At 37.8% G+C, this 26,038-nt stretch overlaps 1 long non-coding RNA gene across 1 annotated transcript in view; it reads right to left on the reverse strand.

Moving 5' to 3' along the window:
* Window positions 1–26,038, reverse strand: part of LOC138189209 (uncharacterized) — a 305,032-nt gene that overhangs the window by 244,049 nt on the left and 34,945 nt on the right. Inside the window, exon 2 of the long non-coding RNA XR_011175968.1 lies at window positions 21,345–21,403. This is a non-coding gene — a long non-coding RNA (uncharacterized LOC138189209). The remainder of the gene's footprint in view (window positions 1–21,344; window positions 21,404–26,038) is intronic.

Here is a 26,038-nt window from a genome sequence, read left to right on the forward strand (position 1 = left end):
TTAGGGGCATGACATTGACTAGTGCAAATACGATAATTATAGAATTGGACAAGTAACCGTGGTAATTAGGTACTCGAGAAACTAATGACAATGATCCTAGGTTCAATAACGAATCCGCGGTCAACGGGATGATAGATGAATATGCTCGCAAAATCTAAGTCGGACTCTTTGTTGAAACGTAGAATATCCACCGAGCGTACAGACACTAAGTTATTCGCTAATACTGCCTCACGAGAGAATGACTTTCCGTCGCGATGATGCTGCAGAGGAAAACTATGATGGGGTGTGTCTAAGAGATCCTTGGATTCGTCGAGGATAGCCTTCGTTTAGTAGGTGAGGGAAATTGGCGTTGCTGCTAATTGGTCAATCTCCATATCGGTGGTTAGAAAACGATGCTAGCCGCCCTCGAGGGAAAGTTGCTAGTGGGAGACGCCGTTCGTTGAAAAATAGTTCTCTCCTATCTTCCCGTAGCTGGGACAAAGATTGTTTGTCTGTCTGAAGGACTTTAGCCAACTAAATCTTAAGATTTGTATCAGGCCCTCAGGCTAGCCTAACATGTACTGCGAAGACGCATCGACATCTGGCAATCATCTTACTCGAAGAATAGGGTCTGCGTGTGACGAGCCACGGGACACAAACCGTTGGAATGTTTACTGTCGCGTGCCGTCACAAATATTTCTTTTAAGGAGAGCTATAGAATTATTCCGTACCTTTGTTAGACAAACCTGTGACCGCGGTTACGTTCGGCGACTGGTTGTCGCCTCGATCCCAAGCTCATTATCACAAATCTCGAACAAATACAATCGGATCGAATGACGGCAATTGTTTAATTACGCCTATAATAAAATCTAGATTACGGTGTTAAGGGATTTTCCCGAAGTTCCAAAGGGAAGCCTCCGATGTCCTTTCATCTCCGACATATATATTATTTTGATTAGGAAAATTATATTTCGATAAATTATATTAGATTTTGAGGAAATCAATTTTAATAAATAGTAATAGGAGTCAACCGACCATAGTTAAACGCTGAGATCAAGTGATTGGAATTTTGTACTTTGTGCCATCTTTTGACATACACAATAACTGCGTAGTTTAGTAAAGAAAGTAAAGGGTGTATTGAGACAAAATTTCATAACTTTTTGTTGAAGTGGTCACCACTTATAAGAAAACTCTACATCTGGTCTTTTTAGTTTCTCAAGCACTGAAGCCATCGACAGCGCGTAGACAAAAGACTGCGACGAAGTCAGACCATAAACAGTAGACAGGCGACGTTGCCTTCGGGGTTTTCAGTTATTGGGTAACACAGCTAGGGTGCGGATCTGGACCAGCTCAAATTGTATTCTTATTTATAATTACACTTATATTTAAATATATTTTCTGCCTTACAATTTATCCACTAGATTTCTCTGATTACACATCGAATAACCTCAACAAGTTATGGGCCCAGAGCTGTAAATTGCAAGGCAGCAACGTAAAGTGAATAAATTGTAAAAGTGTTGTGCTTAGTAAAGTAAGGGATAGTGCTAAAATGGAATCAGCAAGTGAGAAGATCGAGATGTTACGCGGCGAAGAAAACTGGCTCCAGTGGCGTTTTGTTATGCGTACACTTTTGGAGGAAGATGACGACCTGATCAACGTGTGTGAAGGGAATCTGTGTCATCCAGGTAACAGCGCGGAGAAAGAAATCGCTCGTGAAAGATTTTTGAAAGCAGATCGGTTAGCGAGAAAATTAATCGTGACTTCAGTAGGAAAGAAACCGTTGGATCTTCCTTTATGTTGCACAACAGCACATGAAATGTGGAAAAAGTTGAATACAGTATATGACATGAAGTCAGATGAGAATCTAAATATGGTCCAAAAGCAGTTCTTCGATTTTAAATGGGAAGAATCTGAAAATGTCGCCTACAACCTGTCAAAGTTGGAAGTGATAGCGGCGAAGATGAAAGCCCTTGGGAGTGAAATTGGCGAGAAAATGCTGATAACACGCATTTTAGCGGTGTTACCAAACAAATTTGACCATTTTCACAGTGCGTGGGATTCGGTGGAAGAAGGAAAGAATACCCTAGACAGGCTTAGTACCAGGCTGATGACAGAAGAAACCAGATGGAAGAAAGACGACCAGGAAACATCGGTGGCGCTGGTAACAAAGAGTAACAATTATAAAAGGGAACAGCAGAAACAGTCAAGCAAATGTGAATACGAGAAACAAGGACCAAGCTGCTTCAATTGTGGAAAAGTTGGCCATCTAAAGAAGGATTGCTTTAGATTTTTTATATGCAAAAGGAAAGGCCACACCAGTAAAAATTGTTTTAAAAATAATAAAAGAAGCAACAGTAGAAACAACCAGGAACCTAGAAATCAAAATCATACAAGCGGCAAACCCTGATGTTTGGATAATCGACTCAGGAGCTACGGATCACATGACAGGACGACGGGAATGGTTCAACGTCTTCGAAGAATTCGATAACACGGTGAAGATAGAGATCGGCTTACGTTCATGAATGCGTGCGGCAAAGGAACAATCAAAGTAGAGACTTTTGTGGACGGCAAATGGGTAACATGTACAATGAACGATGTTCTGTACGTACCAGGTATGAAAAGAAACCTATTTTCCATTAGATCTGTTGCGAGAAGGGGCATAGATTTCTGTGTTTTAAAGGAAGGGACCAATTGTATGTTTTTACAAAACCAGAAAATAATAGCAAAAGGTTCTGTTATCGGAAATTTGTATAAAATAGTTATGCGAGTTATCATACCGTCAGTTTGTAATTTTAGCAATAGAGCAGAGTCAAACGCGGACACATTGCAGTTATGGCACGAACGGCTATGTCCTCAAAACAACAGACATGTTAAAGAGTTTTTAAAGAATTCGAATATGAAAGTCGTGGAGGATAGTAGCTTTTTCTGTGAAGGTTGAGCGTACGGGAAACAGCATAGATCGAGTTTTCATGAGAAAATCAATCGTGCGAATAAACCTCGCGAAATTATTTATACGGATGTATGTGGACCTATACAAGTCGAGTCATTAGGCAAGAAATTGTATTTTCTTACATTTAATGATGATTTTTCAAAATTCACAAAGATTTACTTCTTACGACATAGGTCAGAAGTAATCGAAAAATTAAAAACTTTTTGCCTGGAAGTTGAGAATCAATTCAACGATAAGATTAAAGAAATTCATAGTGATGGAGGGAAAGAATTCAAAAATAAAGAAGTTAAAGAATTTTTAAGAAGTCAGGGAATTAGGCACACAATTAACGTCCCATACACTCCTGAACAGAATGGTGTCGCAGAATGGGAAAATAGAACAATAGTAGAGGCAGGCCGATCGATGCTATATTCGAAACCAAATCTACCGCTGTTTTTATGGGCCGAAGCCATGAACACAGCAGTACATGTCATAAATAAGACCGGGCCGACGATACAAGACAAGAAAACACCGTATGAACTGTGGTACGGGAAACCGCCAAATTTAGAAAAGTTTAGGGTTTTCGGTACTGAGTGCTTTGCACACATACCTGCGGAGAAGACAAAACTTGACAAAAAGGCGAACAAAGGATATTTGGTAGGCTATCTAGATGACGCACGAGGGTGTCGAGTGTATGCGCCAACAGTAAGAAATGTAATATTAAGCCGTGACGTAATATTTAAGCCCGAACTAGAAAGTGCGAAATTTATTAATTTAAGTTTACCGAAAATTGTCGAGCGCGAAGATATGTGTGCGCAGAGCGATAGAGCATGTACGTATGAAAGTGCACAGAGTGAACACGAAGAACAACCTCCTGGAAATAGCGACAATGTGAGACAATTGAGAGATAGAGCTAAGATCAAACGAACCGATTTTTATGGTAGCCCAGTAACGTACGTAGCGGAAAAATTACCGGTGGATTTTAACGAAGCGATGAGTTCCGAAAAGAAAGAGTTATGGGAAACGGCTATGAACGATGAAATGAAATCGCACCATGAAAATAAGACGTGGATTCTTGTAGAAAAACCTAAAGATCAGAAGGTACTTAGTAATAGGTGGGTTTTAACGGTAAAGCTAAATCCGGACAATTCGGAACGATAAAAAGCGCGACTTGTAATAAAAGGGTGTTCACAAAAAGAAGGCGTAGATTATAAGGAAACCTATAGTCCCGTTGCTCGGTTTGATACAATTAGATTAATGCTCAGTATTGCAGCCAAAAATAATTTACACCTCGGACAGTATGACATTAAAACCGCATTTTTATATGGAGGTCTGAAAGAAGATATTTATATGAAACAACCTAAAGGTTATGATGATGGTACGAATCGCGTTTGTAAATTGCTAAAAAGCCTATATGGCTTAAAGCAGTCTCCAAGAAGTTGAACGGAACGTTTCACAAAATATATTTCAAACTTAAAATTTTATCAGAGTAACGCAGATCCTTGTTTTTATATTTATAGCGAAGACAACAAATTAATGTTGATGACCATATACGTAGACGATGGACTGGTAGCAGCTTCAGACGAATCTCTAATTGATAAATTTTTCGATGATTTAAATAAAGAAATCAAAATTACGAGTTCCAAAGAAGTCAAGAGTTTTCTTGGACTTGAAATTAAAAGATTAAAAGATGGTTCAATATTCATTCATCAGAGTAGATATATCGAAAAAATATTAGAAAAATTTAATATGAATGAGGCAAACAGTGTTTATAGTGGCAATAATGATTGTAACGCACCATACAGAGAAGCCGTAGGGAACTTAATGTTTTTACAAACCGTAAGTAGGCCAGATATTAGTTTTGCAATAAATATAGCGGCGAGACATTTAGAGAATCCAAACCAGTATCAGTGGAAATTAGTCAAACGAATTTTGCGCAACATAAAAGGGACCGCGGACATGGGACTCTTATATACAAAAGCAGGCAGTCTCGAAACCTTTAGCGATGCTGACTATGCAGGCAACAAAGAAACAAGAAAGTCGACATCAGGCGTTGTATGTAAGTATGCGAATGCGGCCATCACATGGCAATGTAAGCGACAACAATGTATCTCTACTGCTCTATCTACGACCGAAGCTGAGTATGTCAGTGCAGCCTCAAGAGCGAAAGAAATTATGTGGCTAAAGAAAATATTTCTTGAATGTAAAATAGAGATCCTTAAGTATATGCTATGTAGAAAATACTAGTGCCGTCAAATTAATTAAGAATCCAGAATTCCATCAAAGAAGTAAGCATATTGACGTAAGATATCATTTCTTGCGAGATTTATACAATAGAGGCGAAATTGATGTAACGTATGTAACAAGCGAAGAGCAACTGGCAGATATATGTACAAAGGCGTTGCCAAAACCAAGATTTGAATATTTAAGACAAAAGTTAGGTTTGAAAAATAAAAAGGATATTAAGAGGTAATTGTTTGTAGGCATGTAGAGTTTTTAGGGAGGGTGTCGAAGTGGTTATCACTTCTAAAAAAAAAAAAAAAAAAAAAAAAAAGGAAAAACTCTACACGATCTGTTTAGTCTTCCAGAATTCTTTTTGTAATAAATTAATTTGAATGAAAAAGAGAAAGGCGTCTGGCAAATGTACTTGTGGAGGCATCGACAAATTGATTTTCAGATATTTACGACAAGAGTTAGAAAAATATTAAGAGATAATTTGTAAATTTGAGATAATTGTTTGTGGAGATGTAGAGTTTTAGGGAGGGTGTTGAAGCGGTCACCACTTATAAGAAAACTCTACATCTGGTCTTTTTAGTTTCTCAAGCACTGAAGCCATCGACAGCGCGTAGACAAAAGACTGCGACGAAGTCAGACCATAAACAGTAGACAGGCGACGTTGGCTTTTGGGTTTTCAGTTATTTTGTAACACAGCTAGCGTGCGAATCTGGACCAGCTCAAATTGTATTCTTATTTATAATTACACTTATATTTAAATATATTTTCTGCCTTTCAATTTATCCACTAGTTTTCTCTGATTACACATCGAATAACCTCAACACTTTTGACCATTTCTTTAAATTAAGTGCATGTACATTATTTCATTTGCACATACAAGTACATAATGCATATTTGTTAAAATTAGTTAACTGTTATGTAATATGTTTCCCAGGAAAGCTGTTAAAAAATTTGAGAAATGTTGCAAACGTTTACGAACACCTCTAACCCTCCTTTGTTAAGTACGTGGGAGAAAATATTTATTTCGTCTTTCGGGAAAAAATTCCGAATGGAATGAAAAGCGAGATTTTTGAACTGTAGAAATGAAAAAGAATGTAAATGTTACAAACGAAAACGGAGAAAATTATTATATAGAATTATTCTATTATTGCGTAGAAAATCATTGAAAAATGTTCAGGGTGATATTTTTATATTAATTTATAATAAACCAATGCATTTTTCGACATACGACTCTTTTAATCGCAAGTTGCTTTCTTCGATGCTATCGTCTTTCAGATGCTCTTTATAGCTGTTATTTCATTGGTTTGGGTTTTGATATTCAATTGATTCATACAGATTAGTTTTATATGCTGTGTATTTCACCACCTTGTACAGCCATTTACAACACACGGGATACTCAGATAAAGAGGACGTGACGGACGGGGAAAAACAGAAGAGGATGTCAAGCACTTGCACCAACGCTGGATGTAGGAACTAGTGATCATACCAACATGACATTTATCTCAATAAGACGAATGCAGGATGCTGGAGAAAAATAAAGAAAAATTAGAAAAACAAGCGATATGAGAGTAAACGGATACCGTATATACGCCGTTACATTGTACACGAATATAAACAGCTGCCAGAAAATACAATTATGAGAATGATGGACTCACTTTAGCAATTTCAGTATTGTTATTAACAAAACATAGACATATCGTCAATTTACTTCGTCGATACTTTTTTGCAGTTGTCAGACGAGAACGTTTCCCTCGTAATTCTTCAAGATATTACTGCTTTTCAAGCTTAGTATATTGCGTTTTGCCCGAATATGTTTATTCTTCGTTTTTACTATCATCTCGTGCATACGCAATTAACACTTTTAATACTTTTAATAAAAGTATTAATATATATATGATATAATAATATATAATATATATATGATATATATAATATGATATAATATGTATAATGTAAAATAACATAATGCTACAGCGTTTTACTATTCGCATCGCGAGGGAACTTTATCTCAAAATAAATTTAGAATATGATGCAAACGGTTGAATTTTTCTGCAGAAACCCCGAGTCAGATGTTTCACATATTGAAAAACTGCTGAAAACGTCCCATTTGTAAAAATAATTTAATTATAATCTGCGATGATTAATACCGAGGCAGGGTATACGCCAAAAGGTGTAGGGTGTCATAAAGTAATGATTACCAAAGACTAATCTGAGTATTCAGACTATACTGTTTACGACAGCAATTATCCTTCTACTAAATATTATACCCACCAGGAAACAGGTGCCGGATTAGGACTCTGGGCCCCTGAAACGAAATAATGTACCGATTAGGATTTGTCGAATATTGCAAATATGAAGCAGAACGATATGGAGATTCCGGTAAGAATTGTAGGAAGACGATGTCGAACTAGAGATATTACGAAAACTCTATTAGGAGCTAATAGCAAGCATCTATTATCATTCCCCCTTTTATTATATCTGTTAATAATAAATTGTTAATTTTTGTCGTTCTCTTTGGCTCTCTAGGCTCCGTTGCAGTTTTTACTGATATTTTAAACAACGTGTTAATATTGCCAAGTAAAAACGGAGCAAATAAGAACTCCTTCAAAAGCGGCATCATTTTCGAATGTGAGTAAATAAGAGATGTATTTTAACGCTGTACCTAGCGAGCATCGTTTACTTTACACAGTACAGTAAGGGCCGGAGCATCGATGAAATTTGATTGGGCGACAACTTGCCCATTCTGCGCAGTGGGTGTGCCTTATAGTGCATTGAAGGGTTATATTGCTACCGGGTACTGTGGGTAGGGATAAGATTTGTAGAAAACAGGTAGTAGCTTCTCGGTACATACTAGCAGCAAGGTTCAGTATTACACTGATGTCCGAAGAGTTTGTGTGGCTCGTTCGTACGATTGAGCAGTTTTAGTAAATTTAAAAATATAAAATATACAAGAATAAGATATTAAATATTTGTCAAGATTCCATTTGAAGAATTGGAGAGCTGTTGAAGCGGAACGAGAACATCTGATATTCGTATGTTTTGTCTGTAATACATTTCTGTTTGATCAATTGTACACGAATAATATTTCTTATGTCATCTACAATTAGTAGATTCAATTTCAATGTCTTTTTCTTTTAAATAGGTTTAAAGGCGCAATAAATTACAATTAAAATGGATGCAATGATTCCTACAATCAACTTCCGATATTTGATGGAACATAATACAGAATCTTCAGAAGATGAAGAATTACTGGCTGTTCCTTCGACATTGTCAGATGATTCAAATCCGTCGGTTCATTCAATATCGGCGGTTGAGTTAGCCGTACCTTCAACATCCATGGTACTTCCAGAAATTATGGTTGATATACCATCCCCTGAACCTTCAGCAAGGGTGATTGATTTAACATCACCGATACCGTCGACGTCGACAATGCCACAGATATTCTCGATAGAAATGCCGCGTGACGTTCAAGAAAATTATGCTGATTTTCGTTTTGAAGCAGTAAGACGTTCGAGTTTTCGAAATTGGCCTGTATCTTTCATTGACCCTGTCAGTCTTGCAGCTGCAGGATTCTACTATACAGGCGAGGCGGATATCGTAAGGTGCTTTGAATGTCAATTGCTGGCAAGTCAGTGGTCTGTGGGTGATATTCCCATGCAAATTCATGAGATGCGTTCTCCAGAGTGCAGATTTATCCGCAATGAACATTGTAATAATGTACCAATGGGAGCAGATCCAGCTAAAGTTCTACGGACAAGACGAAGAAATAGAAATATATCTTGTCCTTATGGTTTACATTATCAGGAGTCATTTGATTTTAATGACCATCGATTTTCACGAAACCCGACGGCATATGATCTCAGCCGTTTGGGACTAAAAGATATTATGAAAGCAGCAATATTGGAATACGCTACATACGAATCCAGATTAAATTCATTCGCAACATGGCCTACATATATGACACAGACAAGTGAAGAATTAGCCCATGCAGGCTTCTTCTACACCGGAATAAATGATTTCACTACCTGTTACCATTGTGGAATTACTATAGGAAATTGGAGATCGGAAGAGGATCCATGGGAGAGACATATGATTTCGTCTCCCAGCTGTGGTCATTTTTTACCAGTACGGGGCTGGGAATATGTCAATAATGTAACAGGCCAGGAGTTATATGAAACTTCTGCAGAAGTAAGTACAAAAACTTAAAGCCTGAACCATATGTATAATTAATAATTAGAATATATACTTATGTACATTATATTTATTTCAGGCACCAATTGAAATTACAGATGAGAGTCCTGAGAGATCCAATAGTGAAAATGATACTAATGAAATAACTCTCGCTGAGAAAGTAGGTAAGTAATAAAAATAAAAACACAGATTCGTTAATTTGTCTGAAATCCGTATACATATAATAAATTCTATTATATATTGTATTTAAATATACTGTTTACTATTTTAGCTGCTCTGGAGCAAGAAAATCGAGCATTGAAAGATGCTCGTTCGTGTAAAGTTTGCACGGAACGACAAGCGACTATTACGTTCCTACCTTGTGGACATCTAGCTACTTGTCAGTACTGTTCGCCAGCATTCACAACGTGCATCATTTGCCGAAGAGAAGTCAAGGCCGTTACCCGTACATTTTTGGCGTAATGCATACACATGTAAAAATTAGCTTATTCATATCTCTTATATAAATATACTTTATAATTGTTTAACAATGACATACACACATTAAGATGTATGGTATCATGTATCGTTAAATTAAGTGTACAAATATAAACATAATATTAAACTAATCAAATACATTTTTTCTCTATTTTTTTGGCTTTCTTTGTATTTTAAGTGTTACTTAATTAAACATTAGTTTGTATTATGTATCTTATTTTATCTGAATAAAGTTAACATTTACCGCATCTAACTAATTGTTCTTTGTTTTATTCCCCTTATTGTTAGTAAAATGAAATTGTATTACATATATATTTGAAATTGTATTATATATATATATATATATATATATATATATATATATATATATATATATATATAAATTTCAAATCATAAGAATCATAGCTTACTTTTTCTTTTATTTATACTTTCTCTGTTTATGCATCGCTTATAATATTCTCTATTTAAAAATAGCTACCGCAGGAAAGGGATCAAAGACTAAAACATTTAATACTGAAGGAGATTTATTGTTAAATGTTTAGAGAAATTGCATCCTTCCAGTCTTCCCAGTTGTGTCCTTCAGCTTTCAGCAGATTCGTTTGGTACCATCTTGCTGCTGTTTTCTCTAAATACACTTTTAAACCTTTTACTTTCTCCTCATCACTTTTCATTTTATATTTTCTGCATTCTTCTTCATACTCTGATATCCAGCCTGTGGCTTCTTGAGTTCCATCAATTTGTTTTATACTAAAGTTTATTTCTTCTCTTTCACGCTTATCTCGTTTTTGGAGAGTTTCTAGAAGTCTTTCCATGTCCAGACTGGACTTCTCGGTTTCCGTCTTTATTTTCCTTGTGGGGGTAATTTCTGCTTCGTCTAGGAACATGTCTTGGAATACGAAGTTTAAGTCTGTATCGATATAAAGCGCTGCTGTCTCGTCATCCATTGTGAGTTTAACATTTCTATACTGGCCTACCTTGGTTAGACTGTTTGCGGCTTTCTTCACTGTTGCTGAACGGAATAATTCCGTCTTCTTATGGATTCTATGCTCTCTAGCTTCTCCCCTTTCGCGTTCTCGTTCATGACGATACGTAAGTTAACTTTCAGCGGCATGGCGTAGCGAAAATCGATTTATAAGGTTCAATTCTAGGATAATTCAGGGATCGATTCTGAAAATCGAGTTTATTGTGAAAATACTTAAATGAAATACAAGAGTAAACAACAATTAATAATTAACAACAATCAATAACAGTAATAATTAAATAAACAACAACCAATTAATAACAGTAAACAATAAATACGAAGTTCTGTGCAATGTCTTCCTGAAAATCGACAATCGATTTTCAACGTCCTGAGCTGCCGTTCTTTCTCCGACAGTCTTCAATGTTTTAAATAATTACTCTTTCTTCTGTGATCTTGTCTATCTCCGATGTTGATCTCTGTCCGTCCGTTTGGGAAATGCGTGTCTCTGAAAATGGCTCTCCGTAAAACAAGGAAAGCCGCTCTGTCCGTGAAACAAAAGAAGTCGTGCTGTCCGTAAAACAGAGAAAGTCCCCTTGTTTATCCGCATTTGAACTCTTAGAGAGTTTACATATATATAACACACATAATTTAATAATATATTTACTTCTGGTTCGAGAAATATAGGCACGTATTGACCTAACCCGTAATGTTTTAGTAAAACAAACACCTTTGCTTCTTCTGAATTTAAAATTGCTCCTCTTGGAGGTGTCCTGTAAAAGTGGTGGTGTTGGTGTATTTTCTCCAAATACATTTTCATCATTCATATTTGGAGGAATATTTTGTTGGCGCAATGGACTAAATTCAGGCACATATTCAAGAGTAGTATCAAGATCTTCTTTGTGTTGAATATTTCAATCTTGTAGCCGAATGGAATACAGCCTTATCTTTGCAAACAATACAGTTAAAATAAAATATCATAATTATTTTGTATATAATATAGAGTAGTAACTAACATACCTCTGCAAAGGTAGTTCGCTTACATTTTTTCTACTTTTTGAACAAGTTAGCATTACTACGCCTTCATCTTCATTTACAAATAATAGTTTATCTTTTATTTCATCTTCTATATTCAAATTAATTTCCTCATTATGTTTATTTTGTATAAAATATATATTTGGAGAAGTAGGTAACAGTTCGATCAGATTGCAAGTCAAGGTGAGTGAAATTAAACTATTCTGAACACTTTCTGAATGATTTGTCTTTAAAGCTAATGCATAAGGTATTAAAAGTTCTTTGCTTTAACATTCTCTATTGTGTCAGAAGCTTCAACTTTAAGAGTAATAGTTCTCCCTGTTAAGGTCTTAACGAAGACCTGCGTGTTCCTAGATCTGGGCAACTGTACAATAAGGCAAAAAGAATATATTAATGTGCAATATCGTGAAAAAACGTGCTGAGGTAGTAAATCCTAAAATAAACATTTTTTAAATATTTTTTTAACTTATAGAAACATTAATCATCTCAAATTTTGTTAAACAAAATGATGGCATCACAGCAGACTATCGGTTATTTGAAAACTCATCTAATATTTTTTTGCATAAATATGGAAGAAACAGCTGTTATACTTATATATATTGAAACATTTTATAGAATAGTGTGGATAGTTGCACACAAGACAATCTAAATTTATTTGATAAAACAGTATACAAAAGCATTCGAAGGACAATTCACAATAGAGAATGTCAAACAATGTACAACACGCGCGTATACACATATTTCTCAAATTATATATTCTATATTCCCTACAATGAAACATTGCAGTTAGGTATTACGGCCGCGTTTGGTGGGAAATAATGATTTTCTTGTGGATTTGTGTGGGTTATAGAATTCTGATAGGAGACTGCGAAAAAAATGAAAAGAAAAAAGAGGAAGATAAAAGGCGAACAATACTTGATGTATCCCCTTCTATTTCTAATGGATATGAGGAGTATGGTGTAATAGATACTGAAGTGCACTCAAGTATGTTCAACCCGTAACGTTTATTACGCTTGATAACAATGAATAACAATTAACAGTTAACAACAGTTGATACATAACGACGATCAACAACAGCGACGATTGACCGTGTCACGTCCCGCGCTCCCGCACGTGCCGTAACGAAGACGGAATATGTACAATACAAAAGAAAGAATTTAAATCAGAAGATAAATATTAATTAATGAATTAAACGAGTCGCGAACCAAACGAGTAAACCAGGAAATAAGAATAACTACAAAAGGAAAATAATTGACACACCAGGAATAAATGTGTATATAAATATATTTTTATCAACGCAGCAACAACTTGGAGAGTTACATATAAATATAAACATATATGCCAAACACATAACAATTTAGTAGATATTAGAAATAAAACTTTTAATACTATGTAACAAATTACAAATATATATGTATATATGATATCAAATGGTTAACAGTCTAATGAATACATAACCTAAAATACACAATACTACACTATTAAAGAACTTATATAAAAATCACATTGATGGAAATATGTATATGTGTGCGTATTCTATACTATTAAATCAAATTAACAATCTGGTAAACATAAAATACATAATCAAAACTCGTGATCATTCTAGTAAGGAATTACATATGAAAACTATACTACGAAACATGCATGTATATATATATATATATATATATATATATATATATAATCTAGATTTTTAACTAAGGTATTAATAATCTAAATGAACAATACTACTGTCATTTTAACAATAATAATAATAATAAATACATAGTCTAATTGCGGTAGAATAAGGGAAAACGAGCGACAGACAGGAAAATCAGTTCGATAAAACTAAAGACCCGCCACTGTAACCTCACTGATGACATTTGCGAACAGCCATGTTAGATTTACACGCGCGCGTCGGAACACACGCAATGATTGTACGCATTGGATAAATACGAAATACTATATTTCTCACTTCGACTATACGTCAAAACACCGAAACAAGATTTACACATAATCGATAAATAGATCCGAGATCAATAGAAGTCACTGTATGCTAGGGACATTCACGGGCGGCCATTTTGAAACATGCGCGCACTAATTCGTACGTGTTACAAAAAATAATAGTAATAAAATTATACTTTCGATGGGGAAAAGAAAAGAAAAGGAAAAGGAAAGAACAGCGAAAATAAAAATTTAATACAAAATGGAACGTCGTGCTGAGGTAGCAATAAATAATGACACGGGACAGGAATGCTGGGGATTGGTGGAAATCAGCCGCGAGAGACGAATCATAAAACACATTGTTAACAATTTTATTATGCGAAAATTACTTTGTCAAATACAAAAAGTATAAAAAATATATATATATAATCGAGTAAAAAGAAAATATAAAACTAAACAAATATATTTAACAAACGTTACATCTAAAATGTATAAATATATATGTCGGGTTAATCGGGTTTATTGGGTTGATGCTGGTTCTTGTGGCGCCTTGTGTTTCTTCATTAGGACTAGCCATTATAGTTGTTCAAAGGTTTATATTTACAGTAATATGTACAGGAGTTGATTAAACAAGGTTTAACTGTATAACGTAAAGCCACTCTTAAATAAACAATGTTCTCGGGTTTAACGAATCCACGGTCAACGGGACAACTTTTTGAACATTTAGTTATAAGCTATTCTTGAAATGACGTTTGCTATGACTTTCGGTATCTTTTAGACTAATCGTTTGACGTTGTGTATCAACTCTCCAAGGTGATCATACAAATAAACGACTGACACGATCACACTTGTCAATTGCATATTGATCAGGGTTATCAACAAAATTCCAGGCACCGTTACTAGGCTCGCGTAGAGCCGTTATTGCTCCCGCCTCGGGACTTGTTTGTTAATACAACGTGTGTCCCTCAACATTTGTACTTCTACGTTCATCCCGAGACCGTGGCTACGTTCGGTGACCGACAGTGTCACCTCAACCTCAAGTCCACTGTTATAATACTATATTGAACAGCTTAAACAAACAGTTTAACCGAAAGTATTGGGAATCTTCCCAAAATTCCAAAAGAAAGGCCCGCCATCCCTACATCTCCGACACGGCCATCCTGACAATCACCCGTCCTCGGGTGCATCTAAAATATTCGATTTTCTTAACATTAGACTTAACACAATTGACATTTTACAATCTAACTAAATATTCCAACTAGTCAAGGGCCCAGTTCAACAACAAAGATTCCGATGAAATGCTCTTTAATAAATCGAAACACAACAATCAGTAACATTACAATTTCGTCCAAAGTGCTAGTTGCATCCTGTGAACCACCAGTCATCAGTTTATTCAATCTAACACCTGTTCACACCTCAACACTTCTGGTCGTACATGGTCGTACACACTAAAGTACACACTAAATTTCATCACATTACCACAATGGGCGCTCATGAGAACACTGAACTTCGTTCTCAACCACACTAGACGCTCATGAGAGCACTGAACTTCGTTCTCATCACCACACTGGATGCACATGAGAACACTGAACTTCGTTCTCATCACCACACTGGATGCACATGAGAACACTGAACTTCGTTCTCATCACCACACTGGATGCACATGAGAACACTGAACTTCGCGTTATGAATATTGTTCATAACGTACGAGGAAACACTATGCTAGATGTTATGGTCATACTGTTAATGCTCCTCAAAAATCGATACTAGATACCATGAACATAATACATTACGTACGAGGAAACACTATGCTAGATGTTATGGTCATAGTGTTAATGCTCCTCAAAAATCGATACTAGATACCATGAACATAATACATTGTGTACGAGGAAACACTATGCTAGATGTTATGGTCATAGTGTTAATGTTCCTCCTGGATCGGTGTACTCAAACTGTCATTGTCACTTCCATCACCATCACTACAGATATCCAACTCAGCAGGAATGCAACTATCTGGCATTTTCCTTAACTTATCATGACTGTACTTGTATGATCGTTTACCATCCAACGTCTTTAAAACGTACCTGTTTCCTTCTAAAATCTCTGCTATTACAAATGGGCCCCTAAACTTTGGATCCAATTTGGTTTGATTTCTCTCTTCGTTTTTGCGCAACACAAAATCTCCAAGATTAAATCTAACTACCTTAGCCTTAGTTTTATCATATCTTTCTTTATCGTACTTAGCGTTAATCTCAATGTTCTTTATAGCTTGCTGTCTTACATCGGAGATAACTATTTCTCTTTCTTCCATATTATCAGGCAACAACAAACCGAAGGGTCTTGCTGCTTTGCCGATCAATAACTCTAATGGACTTGATTTTGTCACACGATTAGTAGTGCAATTCAAAGCCAATTGTATTTCACCAATCGCATCTTGCCACGTGCGGCCGGTCGTCTCCACTGTAGTGAACATGTTTTTCAAAGTACCCATAACACGCTCCACCTGCCCGTTAGCTCTACTGGCACCGGTTGCTATCAAGTGTAGTTTAATTTGTTTTTCACTACAAAAATCTTTGAACTCTTTACCAGTAAAGCATCTACCTTGATCCGCTATTACTCGGCAAGGACTCCCGAATAAGAATATAGCTGACTTGAGTGCTTTAACAGTATTAAAGGAATCCAACTTACGCGTATGGTGCAAAAATACAAATTTAGTAAAAGCATCAATCAAAACAATAACATATTCTTTCAAGTCACTCTTTCCACTTAACTTGCCCGTAATATCCATGTGAACCGTATGCCAAGGTATGCTGATTTTAGGTATAGGATATAGTTCAGCTTGAACTTTACCTGAACTCGTCTTGGAAACCTGACAAGCATGACAGTTCTCCACGAATTTACGAACATATTTCGCCATTCCTCTAAACCAGTGATACTCATACAGCTTTTCAAGCGTTTTATCCCAACCTAAATGCATAATTGACTGGTGCACATGATTAATTACGGACCACCTAAAACCTCTTGGGACAATAGGCAAACTGAGAGTCCTGCCTTTTCTTTGTATTTTGCGGTAAAGGGTACTAGACCGTAATTCGTACGTACTTGCAATATCCTCCGCGAGTTCATCATTTTGTAACTTAGTAACAATTTCCGAAATTTGAGGATCGCGACGCTGTTCCGCTAACAACCATCCTTTAGAAATTTCAGTCAGATTAATTTCCTTTTCTTTAATTTTGTTAATTTCTACGCGATCAATATCTATAGGATTCCGCGAAAAGAAATCTACATGAGCCATTCGTTTTCCTTCGCGATACATAATGTTAAAATTAAAGGTTTGTAAATACGCCCACCACCTGTGAACCCTGTCATTTAAATTTACTTTATTGCTGGACGCCTTCAAAGAATTACAATCCGTTACAACAAGGAACTCTCGTCCATGCAAATAGTGTCGGAAATGTTTAATAGCGTTAACTACTGCTAACGTCTCCAACTCATACGAATGATATCTGGATTCAGCAGGACTAGTTCTTTTGCTATAATATTCCACTACTCTGTTTTTCCCTTCAACTTTCTGCATCAAAATAGCCCCATATCCATCTAGACTGGCATCGGTATGTAATTCTATAGGATATTTAGGATCAAATATCATCAACACTGGTTCATCGGTGAGAATTGATATTATTCTTTGTCTTATCTTTTCGTGCCTATCCGTCCAGCTTATATTTTTATTACTAGAAGTAAGTGCATATAAAGGCTTCATTATTTGTGAGAATTTTGGAACAAATTTTCGAAAATAAGAAGCCAAACCAATAAACTGCCTGAGCTACGTAACGGTCGTCGGTGCGGATAAAGAACTCAAGGCTTGTATTTTACCCGGGTTGGGGCGAACTTCACCGTTGTGAATAACATAACCCAAATAGAGAACCGAAGTTTTTAGAAAAGAGCATTTAGAGAAATTAAAAGAAAATCCAGCGTTCACAAGGGTGTTCAATACGATATCTAATCTTTCTAAAGCCTGGTCAACCGAATCAGCGGTAATTAGTACATCATCCAAATATACAACTACGTACGAATAAGCAAGATCTCCTAAGGCCTTAAAAATTGCTCTCTGAAAGACGGACGGTGCATTTTTTAACCCAAATGGCATTGTTATGTATTCGTATTGCCCGTCTGGAGTAACAAACGCTGTATACTCCGTGGAATTTGGATGAATAGGAATTTGATGAAACCCACTGGCCATATCCAAGGAAATAAAGTACTTAGCTTTCTGCAATCTCGCGATTTGATCCGCTATTAGAGGTAAAAGAAACCGATCCGCAACCGTGTTTTTATTTAATTCTCTGTAATCCACGCATAGTCTCTCTGAGCCATCCTTCTTTTTAACAAGTAATATGGGGCTCGCGAAAGGAGAATTGCTGGGCCGTACAATTTTCGCCTCTATTAATTTGCTTATTCTTTCACGTACAAGTCTTCGCTCTTCCTCACTAAGCCGGTAAGGACTTCTTTGCACAGTGACGTTAGGATCTATTAACCGTATCTCTAATTGTCCCGTATTAACGCGAGCTCGTGGAAACCCCGTAATAAACGAGTCTTTGAATTTTTCAAGAACAGAAATCAAACGGTTTTTATCATTCCCTATAATATCAGTGTCAACCTCATTAATATTGATTTCGTTTTCTTTGACTTTACTACACACACTAATTATTTTTCCTCTATTAATAACAATGCCGTTTTGAGTAATATTTACATCAAAACACCGGCTCAAAATTTCACGACCAATCATTATATCATATTTTAAGTGACTATCAGCAAGAACATGAAAAATTATCTCCAATGTAAATCCATTAATACATACTAAAGACAAAATTTGCGAAATACATTTAACACAGGTATCTCCTATTCCACGCATCATTACTGTATTAGTCTTTCTTTTACCGGAAAATTTCAATGCCACGGATTCTTTAATTAACGAACACTCAGCCGCTGAGTCGAAGTAAAATGGATACGACTCACCCAGATGAATTAATTTACCAATGGAAGCTTCCGTTACACAGAAATCAACCCGTTTCTCGTTTTTGGAGTTACTGCCTCCTTTAGGTGTACTGCCGTTATTTTTCCCTTTCCGCAACATTGGGCAACTGGGCGCAATATGACCCTCCTCTCGACACTTGAAACATATCACCTTCGATGTAGCGGCTGATTGACTTTCGTTCGGGTTTCGTGTGTTCCTCTGTTTCCCAAATTTTATCCTTTTTTGACACTCCATCACTTTATGTCCGAGGTTACCACAGTAATGACACTTAATCCGGTAATCCGGCGGCTTATGACGTTTAGCTTCAGGACCCGTAGAAAAGTTGTCCGTAACAATCACCGGACTCTTCTTTGCGTAAGAGAAAGCTCTCATTTCACTTAGAAATTGATCCTCAGTCTTAATATCACTTGTAAGTGCAACCCGTTCAAAACGCTGATCTTGCGTAGCCAATTGGAAAAGAACGGTAGCGTTGATCACCTCAGCCATAGTTAAATTTTCCCATCTTGCCTTCAGGAAGGAACGGAGACGTATACCAAAAGCTCCCATAGTTACATCTTTCAGTGGTTTTTCATGAGACATCTTCATTAGCGCTGAGGTAGCTGTTTCTTTACCACCAAAACGCGCAGTGAAAAGGTCTTTAAATTTTGTCCAAGTAATATCTCTACCAACCAATACTTGCGTTAGCTATTGCGCTGCTGTACCTTCTAGAGCACAACTCAAAGCAGAATATAACACACTGCTTTGCAAGGGATTTTCTTTCATAATCAGATTTACTACTGCACACCATGCAGCTGGGTCAGAACCTGCGATTTCTGGGCTAAAACGCGGAAGCGATAGATTCTTCGTTTCCGCACCCGGTTCTGTCACAAGCGTCCTTATTAACTCACGCATGATTGTTATATGCTCTCGCATGGACAAAAACGGCTCTGATCCCACTTCTGATGTCGGGTTAATCGGGTTTATTGGGTTGATGCTGGTTCTTGGGGCGCCTTGTGTTTCTTCATTAGGACTAGCCATTATAGTTGTTCAAAGGTTTATATTTACAGTAATATGTACAGGAGTTGATTAAACAAGGTTTAACTGTATAACGTAAAGTCACTCTTAAATAAACAATGTTCTCGGGTTTAACGAATCCACGGTCAACGGGACAACTTTTTGAACATTTAGTTATAAGCTATTCTTGAAATGACGTTTGCTATGACGTTCGGTATCTTTTAGACTAATCGTTTGACGTTGTGTATCAACTCTCCAAGGTGATCATACAAATAAAAGACTGACACGATCACACTTGTCAATTGCATATTGATCAGGGTTATCAACAAAATTCCAGGCACCGTTACTAGGCTCGCGTAGAGCCGTTATTGCTCCCGCCTCGGGACTTGTTTGTTAATACAACGTGTGTCCCTCAACATTTGTACTTCTACGTTCATCCCGAGACCGTGGCTACGTTCGGTGACCGACAGTGTCACCTCAACCTCAAGTCCACTGTTATAATACTATATTGAACAGCTTAAACAAACAGTTTAACCGAAAGTATTGGGAATCTTCCCAAAATTCCAAAAGAAAGGCCCGCCATCCCTACATCTCCGACATGTATATATATATGTCGGGTTTACATTGTAATAAGGATTAGGGGCGTGAAACGAATCGTCGTTTGGTTTACGCATTGTCGATAAGCAATAGAGAAGACATTGACTAGTGCAGATACGATTATTATAGGATTGGACAAGGAACCGTGGTGATTAGATACTCGAGAAACTAATGACAATGATCCTAGGCTCAATAACGAATCCGCGGTCGACGGGATGGTGGATGAACATGCTCACAAAATCTAAGTCGGACTCTTTGTTAAAACGTGGAATATCCACCGAGCGTGCAGACGTTACGTAACTCGCTAATACGACTTCACCAGAGAGAATGACTTTCCTTCGCGATTATGCTGCAGAGGAAAACTATGATGGGGTGTGTCTAAGGACACGAGATTCTTGGATTCGCCGAGGATAGCCTTCGTTTAGAAGGTGAGGGAAATTGGCGTTGCTGCTAATTGGTCAATCTCCATATCGGTGGTTAGAAAAAGATGCTAGCCGCCCTCGAGGGAAAGTTGCTAGTGGGAGACGCCGTTCGTTGAAAGAAATAGATCTCCCCTATCTTCCCGTAGTTGGGACAAAGACTGTTTATCTGTTCGAAGGACTTTAGGTAACTAGATATTAGTGTTTATAACGGCCCTCGGGCTAGCTGATCACGTACTGTGGAGAGACATCGACATCTGGCAATCATCTTTCTCGAAGAATAGGAACTGCGTGTGGCCACGGGACAGAGACCGTTGGAATGTTTACTGTCATGTGTCGCCAGAGATATTTCTTTTAAGGAGAGCTATAGAATTACTTCATACCTTTGTTAGGCAAAACGTTCATCCCTTGACCGCGGCTACGTTCGGCGACTGGCTATCGCCTCGAGCCCAAGCTCATTATCACAAATCTTGAACAAATACAATCGGATCGAAAGACGACAATTGTTTAATTACGCCTATGATAGAATCTAGACTACGGTGTTAAGGGATTTTCCCGGGGTTCCGAAGGGAGGACTCCGATGTCCTTTCATCTCCGACACGGCCATCCTGACTATCACACGTCCTCGTGTGTAACTAAAATATTGCAAAAATTTTTTTTTTTTTTTTTTTTTTTTTTACATTAGACTCGACGTAACTGATATTATTTACCATTCAATTAAATGTTCCAAATAAGTCGAGGGTCCATTTCGATAACGAGATTCTGTTCAGCGGTTTGACAAGCAGGGAAATGAAAAGAACTAAAATTAGTGGCGTTATAATTTGTATCCAAAGTGCTAGTTGCATTCCGTGAGTTATCAGTCAGACCATAACGACACGACAGATCATTTTCGATTTCGTACACGGGTGAATCTCAGATTGTTGGATCGTGTTACTACGTTGGGCGTATTACGAAGGCGCAGAGTGTCCCACTGGACGTATTACGAAGGCGCAGAGTGTCCCACTGGACGTATTACGAAGGCGCAGAATGTCCCACTGGACGTATTACAAAGGCGCAGAATGTCCCACTGGACGTATTACAAAGGCGCAGAATGTCCCACTGGACATATTACGAAGGCGCAGAGCACCACACTGGATGCACAGCCGCAACGTGGTATTAATGATCCTCTGAGGTCCGTGAACTTGCATCGTTATTATCACCGTCGTTGTCATCATCGTAGACGTCTAACTCAGCAGGAACGCTGCTGTCTGGCGTTTTTCTCAGTCTGTCATGTCTGTCCTTATATGATCTTTTACCGTCTAAAGTTTCTAAGGTGTACCTATCTCCTTCCAAAATCTCTGCTATCCTGAATGGACCCCTGAATTTCGGATCTAGCTTCGTTTGGTTTCTTTCCTCGTTTTTGCGTAATACAAAATCACCAAGGTTAAACCTAACTACTTGAGCTTTGTTTTTGTCGAACCTATCCTTATCGTATTTGGCACTTGCTTCTATATTCTTTATCGCCTGTTGTCTTACATGGGAGATGTCTAATTCTCTTTCTTCGATGTTGTCGGGTACGGACAAGCCGTAGGGTCTCGCTGTTTTACCGATTAGTAGTTCCAATGGGCTCGACTTAGTCACGCGGTTGGGGGTAGAATTTAAAGCTAGTTGTGTTTCCCCGATCGCGTCTTGCCAGGACCGCCCGGTCGTTTCTATTGTTGTGAACGTATTTTTTTTTTTAGCGTACCCATAATACGCTTTACCTGTCCGTTGGCCCTGCTAGCACCGGTTGCCATTAAGTGGAGTTTAATATGTTTATCTCTACAAAGTCTTGAAATTCTTTGCCTGTAAAACATCTTCCTCGGTCTGCTATTATCCAGCGAGGACTCCCGAATAAAAATATAGCATACTTAAGTGTTTTAACGATACTAAGGGAATCTATTTTACGAGTATGATGCAGATATACGAATTTAGTAAAAACGTCAACCAAAACAATGACATATTCTTTCGAATCACTTTCACCGCTTAGTTTGCCCGCTATGTCCACGTGAACTGTATGCCAGGGTATGCTGGTCTTAGGTATAGGACGTAATTCAGCTTGTATTTTACCTGAACTTGCCTTCGAAACTTGACAAGCATGACGGTTCTCTACGAATTTACGAACATATTTTCGTCATTCCTTCGAACCAGTAATACTCGCACTGTTTCTCAAGCGTTTTATCCCAACCTAAGTGCATAATGGACTGGTGCACATGGTTAATAACGGACCACCTAAAACCTCTTGGGACAATGGGCAAGCGGAGAGGTCTGCCTTTTCTCTGTATCTTACGATGAAGGAATTACCGGACCGTAATTCATACATATTCGCTATATTTTCCGTGAGCTCCTCGTTTTGCAATTCATTGACGATCTCAGAAATTTGGGAGTCGCAACGTTGTCCCGCTAATAGCCAATCTTCGGAGATTTCGGTCGGATTGATTTCCTTCTCTACGACTTTGTTGATCGTACGGTGATCTAAGTCTACGGGGTTCCGCGAGAAGAAATCTACGTGAGCCTCTCGTTTACCTTCTTGATACATAATGTCAAAAGTAAAAGTTTGTAAGCAAGCCCACCACCTGTAAACACTGTCATTTAATTTCACACCTTTTCTAGAGATGACTTTAAGGAATTACAATCAGTAACGACAAGAAATTCTCGATCATGTAAATAGTGGCGAAAATGTTTAACAGCGTATAACGACTGCTAACGTCTCTAGTCCATATGAATGATACCTAGATTCCGCAAGGTTAGTTCCTTTTCTGTAATATTTCACTACCCTGTTTTTAGCTTCAACCTTATGCGTTAAAGTAACCCCATATACATCCAAACTAGCGTCAGTATGTAATCCTATCGGATAATCAGGGTCAAATATCGTTAACGCCAAAGCATCAGTCCGGATGGAAGTTGCCTTTTACCTCCTCTTTTCGTGTTTATGTGTCCAAGTTATGTTTTTGTTACCGAAAGTAAGTGTGCATAGAGGTTTCATTACCTGTGAAGATTTAGAGACGAATTTTCGGAAGTAAGAAACTAAACCTATGAACTGTCTATGCTGTGTGGCGGTCGTTGGTTCAGGTAAAGAACTCAAGGTTTGCATTCCACCCGGGTTGGGGCGGACTTCTCCGTTATGAATTACATGTTCCAAATAGAGTACCGATATGTTTAGGAAAGAGCATTTAGAAGAATTAGATGAAAATCTGGCATTTACGAGGGTATTTAATACGGTGTATGGTCTTTTTAGAACTCGATCTATGGAGTAGGCAACAATTAGAACATCATCCAAATAAACAACAATGTACGAATGGCACGTTGGCTGCCATACGTGTTTCCAAAGGAATCTCAAGCACGATCTCATTTCGTTCGCTCGCAACATGAAAACCAACAGCCGCTGTCGAATACAACGAAGAAAAGTGCGGCACAAATCATTCCGACCAAATGGTTTCTTATGCCTTCTTAGAAAAGGGATCAAATGGTACCGAAGACTTGGTACGACTACTTCTGGGTACTTCTGTGGTAAACGCCCCGACGGCTCCAAAACTGCAGCAAGGAAGAAATTAGAATATTTAGAAAAGTATCAGTTGCAAAACTATTAGGGTTGTCTAAAAATGCAAAAATCCTTGTTTCAACGGAGCCAGCGCAACACCGCCGCTCGGAAAAACGATTATGAAAATAAAAGGACGTCGCGTGGACAGAACAAAGGCACAAAAGAATTTGAAGAAAACAACAACTTATTGTCCAAATCGTCCATTGCTGTATATTTTCTAGAATTAGGATGAATAGGGATTTGGCGAAATCCGCTGGCCATGTCAGACTAGTAAAATATCTCGCATTTGCAATCTCGCGACTTGATCTGCAATAAGGGGTAAAGGATACCGATCCGCGACCGTATTTTTATTTAGTTCTTGAAAATCTACTAATCATCTATCTGAACCATCGTTCGTCTTCACGTGTAACATAGGCCTCGCGAACGGTGAATTACTAGGCCTTATGATATTTGGCTCCAATTAATTCGCTTATTCTCTCACGTACTATTCTGCGCTCTTCCTCGCGGAATCTCTAAGGACTTTTTTTTGTACGGTGATGTTAGGATCAATTAATTGTATTTCTAACTGGCCTGTATTTACGCGAGTACGTAGGAAACCCGTAACGAATGAATCTTTGAATTTTCGAAAAGAAAGATTAATCGAATTTTATAGCTACCATGTACCTCATTGTCAACTTCATTAACATCGATCTCGTTTTCAGCGGTTTTATTACAGGCATTAATTATTTTTGTTTTACACATAGCGAGACTAGTTTGTGTAATATTGCGTCAAAACCTTGGCTTGAAATTTAACGAGCAATCGCGATATCATATTTTTAAATAACTATAAGCGAGGACATAAAAAAATTTATCTCTAACCACTAACACCTGTAACGGACAAGATTTGAGATGTGCGTTTAGTACAAATATTTCTTATTCCTCGCATTACTACTGTATCAATCGTTCTTTTGCCAGAAAATCTCAAGACTACGGATTCTTTAATTAGTGAGCACTCGGCTCCAAAATCGGGGTAAAATGGAAACGACTCACCCGGATGACTTGATCCGCCAGTTGGTGCTTCCACTACGTAGAAGTCGATTCGACGTTCGTTATTGAAATTATATTCAGGGCACTGCATTGTAAGGATTTTCCTCCATAATCAAATTAACAGCTGCGCATCATGCAGCGGAGTCGAAGCCCGCGGTTTCAGGGTTAAAACGCGGCGGCGAAAAATTGTTAGGTTCCACACTCGATTTTTGCACTAGCAACAGAATTAACTCGCGCACGATGGTCGTAAGCTCTTGCACTGTTATAACCGGCACTGATCCCACTTCTGATGTCGGGTTTACATTGTAATAAGGATTAGGGGCGTGAAACGAATCGTCGTTTGGTTTACGCATTGTCGATAAGCAATAGAGAAGACATTGACTAGTGCAGATACGATTATTATAGGATTGGACAAGGAACCGTGGTGATTAGATACTCGAGAAACTAATGACAATGATCCTAGGCTCAATAACGAATCCGCGGTCGACGGGATGGTGGATGAACATGCTCACAAAATCTAAGTCGGACTCTTTGTTAAAACGTGGAATATCCACCGAGCGTGCAGACGTTACGTAACTCGCTAATACGACTTCACCAGAGAGAATGACTTTCCTTCGCGATTATGCTGCAGAGGAAAACTATGATGGGGTGTGTCTAAGGACACGAGATTCTTGGATTCGCCGAG

Source organism: Bombus flavifrons, unplaced genomic scaffold (assembly GCF_040668555.2).
Source record: "Bombus flavifrons isolate JBK064 unplaced genomic scaffold, iyBomFlav1_principal scaffold0019, whole genome shotgun sequence".
Taxonomy (NCBI): Eukaryota; Metazoa; Arthropoda; class Insecta; order Hymenoptera; family Apidae; genus Bombus; species Bombus flavifrons.